This window comes from Macaca nemestrina, chromosome 18 (genome assembly GCF_043159975.1).
Source record: "Macaca nemestrina isolate mMacNem1 chromosome 18, mMacNem.hap1, whole genome shotgun sequence".
In the NCBI taxonomy this organism is placed as follows: domain Eukaryota; kingdom Metazoa; phylum Chordata; class Mammalia; order Primates; family Cercopithecidae; genus Macaca; species Macaca nemestrina.
The window spans coordinates 45209360-45219355 of record NC_092142.1 but is presented as its reverse complement, the minus strand read 5'-3'; the positions used below and the strand labels follow the sequence as shown (position 1 = coordinate 45219355).

The 9996-nt window shown below is 39.2% G+C and overlaps 1 pseudogene; it reads right to left on the bottom strand.

The window, feature by feature from the left end:
- Positions 1 to 5744: 5744 nt before the first annotated feature.
- Positions 5745 to 6154, bottom strand: LOC105466803 (large ribosomal subunit protein eL33 pseudogene; annotated as a pseudogene).
- Between the last annotated feature and the right edge of the window lie 3842 nt (positions 6155 to 9996).

Below are 9996 nucleotides of genomic sequence, written 5' to 3'. Positions count from 1 at the left end.
GTCACTGCTGCTGCCATCACTACTGCCACCCTTGTTGCTGCAGCCACTGCCTTGACGCTCCGTGCCACAGGTAATTGAAGGAAAGGAATGAGATAGGCTATTTCCAGATAGCAAACGTCCTCCCCCACTCCATATCCTAGAACATCCCCTAGAACTGCTCCTTTAGATTAGTAAAATCCATGAGCTTATAGACATACACATGTATTTCGCTGGAGAGCTGGTTGTTAAACATTTACTACCACAGTACTGCTCAGAGTCTCTCATTCTGTCTCCATAATGGATCACCTGCTATGCTTTAAAGACCTGTTTGCTTGCCTGTATCCCACTCATGGTTGTTGCTCTCTGTGGGGAGGGTTATCTGTAGCTCATCTTGTTCACCTATAGAACCCCAATTACTAGCACAGGGACCAGTGCTCAGGAATTATTCAGTGAATCCCCGTTTAATGGATATGCTAATGCAAAAATCTTCCAGGTCCAATGGGAAGGCCCGAGTTCCTGCCCTCTGTCAGTCCGTGAAGCAGAGGTGGCCACTGAACCGCGGGGTCCCGTGTGACTTCTCCTAGGGTGGGCAGACAGTACAGTCTTTTTCTTATACATACTCCTCTCTTCAGATCCAAGGAATGCCTCAGTGCTGAATGGGGCCCCCTGGCTGTGCTGACTCACCTGCAACCTGAGGGTTGTGAGCCACCAGGAGTGTGAGAATTTAGGATGCTGAGTACACACAGGGAGTAAAGGTAGATAGGTGGGGATGGGATACAGCCAGGCACAGGGTCAGGCTGCAAGCCTCTTGAGGGCAGGGGGCAGATCTCATTACTATCCTTTCCCCAGCACCTGTCTTGACCATGGCCAACAAAGCCCTGCAAGACCAGACCCCCATCCTGATCTGCTCACCTCTTCTGATCTCATCTCCTCCCCCTCCCACCCTTCACTGCTCCAGTTCTCCTGACTCACTGCTGTTCCTGCAGCAGCTCATGCATCCTCCCCTCAGGGTTTTTGCACCACCATTCCCTGTACCTAGGTCCCTCTTCTCTAGAAATTGACATGGCCTGCTATTGAAGTCAGGTCTGTGTCCAAATCCCACCTGCTCAGAGAGGCTGTCACTATCCAGCCTGCCCTGCCTTCCTTATCCTGCTTAACTTTTCCTCATAGCACTTTTTGCCTTCTGGGGTATCAGGCATTTGTTTATTTTCTGTCTCTTCCCATGAAATTGTAAATTCCATTAGAGCAGGATTCTTTCTGTTCTTTTCCTTGCTCTGTCTCCACGATCTGGAACAATTTTGGTGGATGTACTGTCATTGCTTAATGAGTGTCTGCTGACTCACACAGCCTAAGAGTAAGAAGGACGTGTTGTTAGATAAACTCAGTACCATATACAGCTCTCCGGTCTCTGAAATCTAATCTGGTCCCAGTCCGTGTTGTTCCCTGGTTGGTAATCTGAAATCCTATATAGCTTTTCTTACTTCTCTAGAGTTAGCTCCCCAGCCCATTGGAAAGTGTCACCTCTTCTCCAGAGGAGCCTGAAACTCCATAACCATGGCCAGACAGCACACCCAAGTGACACCACCAGGCAAGCCAGCAATCCAGAGCAGCCCCTGAGGCTAGGGATAGACATTGGATGACCACACTCAGCCTGGAGAGGTATTCTATCTGACCTGCAGATGTCTTTATTAGGTTGGTGCAAAAGGAATTGTTGTTTTTGCTATTACAAGTAATTGGCAACCAGGATCGATGGCTCACGCCCTTAATCCCAGCATTTTGGGAGGCGGAGGTGTGTGGATCACCTGAGGTCGGGAGTTCCAGACCAACCTGGGCAACATGGTAAAACGCCATCTCTACTAAAAATACAAAACTTAGCTGCACATGGTGGCACAGGTCTGTAATCGCAGCTACTCGGGAGGCTGAGGCAGGAGAATTGCTTGAACCTGGTAGGTGGAGGTTGCAGTGAGCCGAGATCATGCCACTGAACTCTAGCCTGGGTGACAGAGCGAGACTCCATCTCAAACAAAACAAAACAAAAAAAGTAATTGCCAAAAGACGCAATTACTTTTGTACCAACCTAATATTTTAAAAAGTAAACCAACATTCAGAAATCAAGATACTTCACAGAAAAGTCCAGAAGATCTGGCAACCATGGGCCTGCCTCCTAGCATGGTACAATCCCTGAGCTGAGAACTGGCCCTGTTGTACCTGGGGCTCTCTAACTTGCTGTGGTCCTCACAGTCTTGAAATATTTGCTTTGGTGGTGCTGGAAATAAAGCACACATGGTTCTTCATTCTACCTGTGGGGCTTCAGCAAGGTTCTGAATTTCTCTGTACCATTTCCTCTATACAATGGAGTCACCAGTGTCCCACATATGACACATGGTACACAAGTATGCACAATTATTATTTATCAACTAAAAAAGAAAGTACAATGGAAAAACTGCTGGAAATGGGTCCCAACTAATAAAAAAAAATGATAATTTCCCAAGTCTTGTCCTGGTGATCTAGGGAAAGACTTTGAAAGTAATTTTAATTTTACCTTGAGAGAGAGTAAGAATTTATAGGAAACAGAAATACACCCTGGAAGATTATTTCTTTCAGTCAAGTGAATCTCATCTGTTGGGGAATGTTGAGGGGGGTGATTAGATGTCAATGGTGGTGTATGGAAAAGATTTGAGGGAAGCAACAGCATCCCAGGATCTGATTGAAGAAGAGCCCGCCAGGTCTTCATCCATCCTCAGAAATGAGTTTAGTGAGAGCCCTAGTGTGGCCCTACAGACTTCTCTGCTGCTGAACTGCACATTCTTTTTTTTGCACATGGGAGAATCATGTGTTGTAAACTCATGTAACACTATTCTGCTTAGAGCATTTGCATCTCTGTGCCCTAGAATCCAGATGAAGCCTCACCTGTTAAAGTCTTGCTTTTTTATGTTTCAGAGTGTAATATTTCAAACAAAATTAGGTAAGAACTCTAACATTTTCTTAATTTTACAAGGGGAGCAGAGCTGTCCTCAGATCAGTATATTCCTGGCAGACCACATCAAGCAGCTCTGGAACCTGACTGCCATTTTGGGGGCCACTGCAGGACGGCTGTGTGCTCAGGGCCAGTGGCCATTCCGAGTTCCCAGAAACTGACGTGCGAAACTGTATCAGGTTGGATGTACCACCTGGTGGACAGGGCTGCAAAAGAAACCAGCTGGTAAGTCACTTATACCACTTACCATCCTGAGGGCTCCTTTCAGTCAGGGCTATGGAAGTGAGTCTCATATTGTGAGTTCAGGAAAACCCAAAGTTGTTTGTTTTCTATAAGCTTTTTCTCAGGAAACCATTTATGGACTATTTTACTGACTATTTGCAGTGTATTCCTCATGTCCAGTAATGGAGATATCAGCTATCTCCAAAATGTGTTACAAACACAGGATTCATAAGGTTCCGTTGACCAAAGATGTACTTAATTACTGTAACATTGGGCCTTCAGGATAAATGTTAGACTTAAATTGTTTCTTATAAAATCCTGGTGTTTGCTAAATTCTAGTGTTTTGAACATAAAAGTCATGGAACTGTTTTATTTAACAGTAAAAAATTATTTATATTTTATAATAGTGTTTTCATTATTTTATTTATTTATTTTGAGACTGAATCTCACTCTTTTGCCCAGGCTGGAGGGCAGTGGCATGATCTCAGCTCACTGCAACCTCTACCTCCCCGGGTTCAAGCAATTCAAGTCAGGCTGGCCTCAAACCCTTGACCTTGTGATCTGCCTACCTCGGCCTCCCAAAGTGGTAGGATTACAGGCATGAGTCATGGCACCAAGGCTTTTCATTATTTTTTCTTTTTCTTTTTTAAAATAGGTACTAAATTTCTACAAACTAACAATATGATACATTTACCTTAAAATACTACCAGAATAATTGAAGTTGATAGTTGAAAATGAAAGATAAGAAAATAAGAATTGCAGAAGCCTTGTGACTGATATTTATCATTAATGTTATCATATAATTATCGATAACTTCATTAAAACTTTTAATTTCCATAATACATTTTAACTAAAGAATTTAATACTTTTTATGAAAAGCTTTATACACTCCATATTAATTATGTTTCACAATGAAAATAAGTAAAACACCTTCTCACATGTTTTATCAATGCATTTTGGAGTACAGCATTGAATGTGGGTGTTGAAATTGGTTATAAATGAAGGTGTATCTTTACAACTGTCTGTAGGCTACTCTAAAAGTACCTGACACTATAGACAGACGTGCCATTAATATACTTTAATATTTATTCTCCTAGTCATATTTGATAAGGGATATTTTTAAATCCATGATGAAATTATTACAGGTTTCTAACAATCTGTGACTCAGAGAGCTTTAATAAAGTACTAATATTTACTTCACATTTCTCACCTAACAAAACTAACCAGATGCTGTTAATATCTTTTACAAACTTCAATTTTTCTTTGTTTTAACTAATCACAATGAACATTATCATTTTATACCTATACCTTTGCCTCCTCCTCTTCTTTCTTTCTTTCTTTTTTTTTTTTTTTTTTTTTTTTTTTTTTTATCATGATGGAGTTTCTCTCTTCTTGCCCAGGCTGGAGTGCAATGGCACGATCTCGGCTCACTGCAACCTCCACCTTCCTGCTTCAAGAGTTCTCCTGCCCCAGTCTCCCGAATTGCTGGAATTGGAGTTGCCCACCTCTATGCCTGGCTAATTTTTTGCATTTTTAGTAGAGACAGCGTTTCACTATGTTGGCCAGGCTGGTCTCGAACTCCCGACTTTGTGATCCACCCACCTCGGTCTCCCAAAGTGCTGGGATTACAGGCATGAGCCACTGTGCTCACCTTCTCTTCTTTCTTTAATCTTCATTGAGGTGCACTTTAAGTAGGTTTGGTCTTCAGAGCCTCTCACTTGGGTTTCTTAAAGTCAATAGTACACACTATTTTTTGGCATATTTACTTTTGAAGGTCTCTATTGGGATATAATTTATATAATATAAAAATCACAGGTTATAAATGTACAATTCCAGGTTTTTAAAGTAGACTTACAGAGTACCATAGTCACAGTCTAATTTTGAAATATTTCTCACACTCTGGAAAAGAATTTCCTACCTGTATTTACCCCTCTTTATTATCTTTGCCCTAGAAAATTATTAATCTGTCTTCTGTCTTCATATATGGTATTTTTATTGAAATTTGTTTTATGTAAAATTATAAATTATCTGGTCTTTTGGGTCTGGTTTCTTTCACTTACATTGACGGTTTTGAGGCTGTATCCTATTTCAGCAGGTATCATTACTTCATTTCCTTTGGTTGACAAATGGGATTCTATTGCATGAACATACCACCTATTGTTTTTTATTATATTCTTTGATGACTATTTGGGTTGTACTGTCTTTAGGCTATTAGAAATACTGCTGATATGATCATTTGTGTATGATTTTTTGTGTAACAATAGGTTTTTATTTTTATTTTTTTTGAGTACTTATGAGTGAGTGGAATTTCTGGGTCATACGATGATTCTATTTATGATATTTTGAAAATTTGTCAAATTGTTTTAAAAAGTGGCTGGTTTTTACACTCTCACATACAATTTATGAGTTTTCCATATTCTTTATGTCTTAGACAATCCTTGTTATTGTCTTTTTGTCATAGCTATTCTAATAAGTGTTAATTATCTCATTGAGGTTTTGATTTGCATTTTCCTAATAATTAAAAATATTTTCACATTTTTTTTTTCCAAGAGCACAAATACACGTTTATTTACTGATTTTTCGTTAGTTTAAATCCTTGAGGGGTACAGCATCACTCGGATTCTGTGTCCAATGGCCTTAGCAGGAAGATTGCTTCGGAATTTGGCAGGAACCATGCCACTGTTTCCATGGGCCCGAATTACCTTTCCCCAGATGACTCTGGTTTTATTTGGTTTGCCGCCTGGAGTCACTGTGTCGTTCTTTGCTTTGTATACATAAGCGCATCTCTTGCCCAAATAGAATTCTGTTTCATCTCGGACATAATCACCTTGAATTTTAAGAAGAGTTGTGTGCTCCCTGTGGTTCCGGAGACCCCGCTTATAGCCGGCAAAAATGACCTTGGACCACAGCCTTCCAGACATAGTTCCTTTTAGAATTCCCGTTCCCAGCAGGCCTCCACAGGAGCCAAGATGGCGGGAAGAGCATTTTCACATATTTTTATGTTGATTGACAATTTGTATATATTCTTTGTAGAAATTTTTTGTTCAAGTTCTTTCCATAATTTTCAAATATATCAATTGTCCCATTTATTATTGACTTTGTAAGATGTCTCTACATATTCTGGGTAGTAGTCTAAATCAGATATATAATTTCAAATATTTTCTCTCAGTGACTTTTCTCTTTATTTTTTATGGTGTTGTCTGAGGAATGAAAGCTTTTAACTTTGAGAAAATACAATTCATCGTTTTTCCTTTTCTTGATGGTGCTTTTGGTACAAAACATAAAAATCATTATGTAATCTGGAATTTACTCCAGTCTTTTTCTGAGAATTATATAGTTTTGGCTTATACATTTAGGTATATGGTCAATTTTAGGTATGTTTTTGTGATTTTAGGGATCCAAGTTTCTTTTTTTTGCCTGTGAATACCTAATTTTCCCAACAATATTTGTTGAAAAGACTGTTCTGTCCTCATGGAAATTTCTAGACATCTTTATCAAAATCTATTTACCATAAATATAAGATCATATTTCCACATTTTAAAATCAAGTTCATTGAATTACATGAATATATCTTTATGCTACTAGCAAATTTTCTTGAATACTGTAACTTTGTAGTGAGAATTGTTATTGAAAAGTGTGAAACAGGCTGGGTGCAGTAGCTCACACCTGTAATCTCAGCAATTTGGGAGACTGAGGTGGGCAGATCACCTGAGGTGAGGAGTTTGAGACCAGCCTGACCAACATGGAGAAACCTCATCTCTACTAAAAATACAAAATTAGCCAGGCGTGGTGGCGCATGCCTGCAATCCCATCTGCTCAGGAGGCTGAGGCAGGAAAACTGCTTGAATCGAGGAGGCAGAGGTTGCAGTGAGTCAGGTTCACGCCACTGCACTCCAACCTGGGTGACAAGCACAAAACTCCGTCTCAAGAAAAACTAAACTAAAATGAAAAAAACAACAACAACCAAAAAGAAAAGTGTGAGCCATCAAATTTTAGGTTTTTTCAATATTGTTCTGGTATTCAGTTTCCTTTGCATTTTCATATAACATTTAAGGTGAGATGGTCGACTTTTATAAAACTACAGTTCAGAATTTCAAAGAATTGCATAAATTTCTAGGTCAATTTGAGAAGTAATGTGAAATTACTAATATTACATATTTGAACATTGGATGTTGTTTTACTTTCAGTTTTATTGGCTTGTTTTATTATTTTAATTTTTTTATGACTTTTTTTCCAGTATAAAAGATTTGCACTTTTTTGTTAAGTTTATTCCTGTTATCTTCTGATGACATAATGAGTGGAATTTAAAACTTTTTAGATTACATATAACTGGTATGTAAAAGTGTGTTTTAATTTTGTATCTTAATCTTGTATCTTTTGATCTCATTGAACTCATTCTAGCGGATTTTAGTTAAGTGTGATTTAATTTTGTATCTTAATCTTGTATCTTTTGATCTCACTGAACTCGTTCTACTGGATTTTAGTTAAGTGTGATTTAATTTTGTATCTTAATCTTGTATCTTTTGATTTCACTGAACTCGTTCTACTGGATTTTAGTTAATTTCTTACAGCTTTTTATATAGAAGCTTATGAAACTTGCAATAAAAATGAGTTCAGGGTAATACTATCAGCTTGAGTTGAATAAAGTGGTCAAAGTGGACATTCTTGTCTCATTTGCAGTTATAGATAAACATCCAGTCTTTCCACATATATATATATGTGTGTGTGTATATATATATTTGTGTATATATATATAATTATGAGATGAAGTTTCACTCTTGTTGCCCAGGATGGAGTGCAATGGCGCGATCCCGGCTCACTGCAACCTCCACCTGCTGGATTTAAGCAATTCTCCTGCCTCAGCCTCCTGAGTACGGGGATTACAGGCGTGCACCACAATGCCTGGCTAATTTTTGTATTACTAATAGAGAAAGGGTTTCATCATGTTGGTCAGGCTGGCCTCGAAGTCCTGACCTCAGGTGATCCACCCGCCTTGGCCTCCCAAAGTGCTGGGATTACACGCCTGAGCTATCACGAAGGCCAGTCGTTCAATATTAAGTAAAACATTAGCTGGAGATTTCTCTATAAGTGCTCCTTAGCAGTTCTGGATAGTTTCTTAGTTGTTAAGGGTTTTATAATGAATGAGTGTTGTATTCATTACAGGCTTTCCCATGTCTATTGAAAGACTGTTTTGTTTTCTTTATTCTATTAATATTGTGTATTGCATTGATTTATTTTTGAATGTTAAGTAAACATGGCATTTGTGAAATAGTTTCTTTGGTTGTAGTATGTAATTATTGTTATATATTGCTGGATTCAATTTGCTAGTTCTTTTTGAGTATTCATCAGGGATAATTATCCAGATAATTCTTTACATATGATGCCTTATTCTGATTTTGGTATAATAATACTGGCCCGGCCGGGTGCAGTGCCTCATGCCTGTAATCCCAGCACTTTAGGAGGTTGAGGCAGGTGGATCACCTGAGGTCAGGAGTTTGAGACCAGCCTGACCAACATGGAGAAACCCTGTCTCTACTAAAAATACAAAATTAGCTGGGCATGGTGGCACATGCCTGTAATCCCAGCTATTCTGGAGGCTGAGGCAGGAGAATCGCTCAGGCAGAAGACTTGGGAGGCAGAGGTTGCAGTGAGCTGAGATTGTGCCATTGCACTCCAGCCTGGGCAGCAAGAGCAAAACTCTGTCTCAAATACAACAACAACAACAACAATAATACTTGCCTTAATCAAGTTATTAGAAAACTGCCCTTTTTCTCTACTTTTTTTTTTAAACAAAATTGTTTTTTGTGGTTTTTTTTTTTTTTGAGACATAATCTTGCTCTGTTACCTAGGCTATAATGCACTGGTGTGATCTCGGCTCACTGCAACCTCCAACCCCCAGGTTCAAGCAATTCTCTCTTCTCAGCCTCTTGAGTACCTGGAATTAAAGGCATGCCTTACCATGCCTAGCTAATTTTTGTATTTTTAGTAGAGATGGGTTTTCACCATGTTGGCCAGGCTAGTCTCGAACCTGTGCCCTCAAGTGATCTGCCCATTTCAACCTACCAAATTGCTGAGATTATAGGCATGGGTCACTGCCTGGCATTATTTACTTCTTTTCTATATTTGAGGAGGGCTTGTGAAAAATTGGTATTAATTTTCCATTAAGTGTTTGGTAGAATTTACCATTAAGCATTTTGACTATCAGTGTTTGCTTGTTCTTTTGTAGAAAGATCTTTAAAGTTAATGTCGTGGGCCGGGTGCAGTGGCTCACACATGTAATCCTAGCACTTTGCAAGGCTGAGGTGGGTGGATCACCTGAGTTTGGGAGTTCAAGACAAGGCTGACCAACATGGAGAAATCCTATCTCTACTAAAAGTACAAAATTAGCTGGGTATGGTGGTGCGTGCCTGTAATCCCAGCTACATGGGAGGCTGAGGCAGGAGAATCACTTGAACCCGTAAGGCAGAGGTTGCAGTGAGATGAGATCACACCTTTACGCTCCAGCCTGGACAACAAGAGTGAAACTCCCTCTCAAAATAATAATAATAATAATAATACTATTGTGTTATAGGTCTACTCATATATTCTATTTTTCTTGAGTTTCCTTTGTTAATTTGAGCCTATCAAGGTATTTATTTTTAATTTGTAATAGTCTATGTTTCTAGATTTTCTAGGCAGTTGGCATGAAAGATTCAGAAAGATGAATGCAGGAAAATAAGGCTTTGGGAAAATCAATAAATTATCCAAAGCTTCCCGAGTTGTAGAATTGAGAAAATGACTATAACTGCTGGACTTATCACTTGCATTTATTGCCTGAG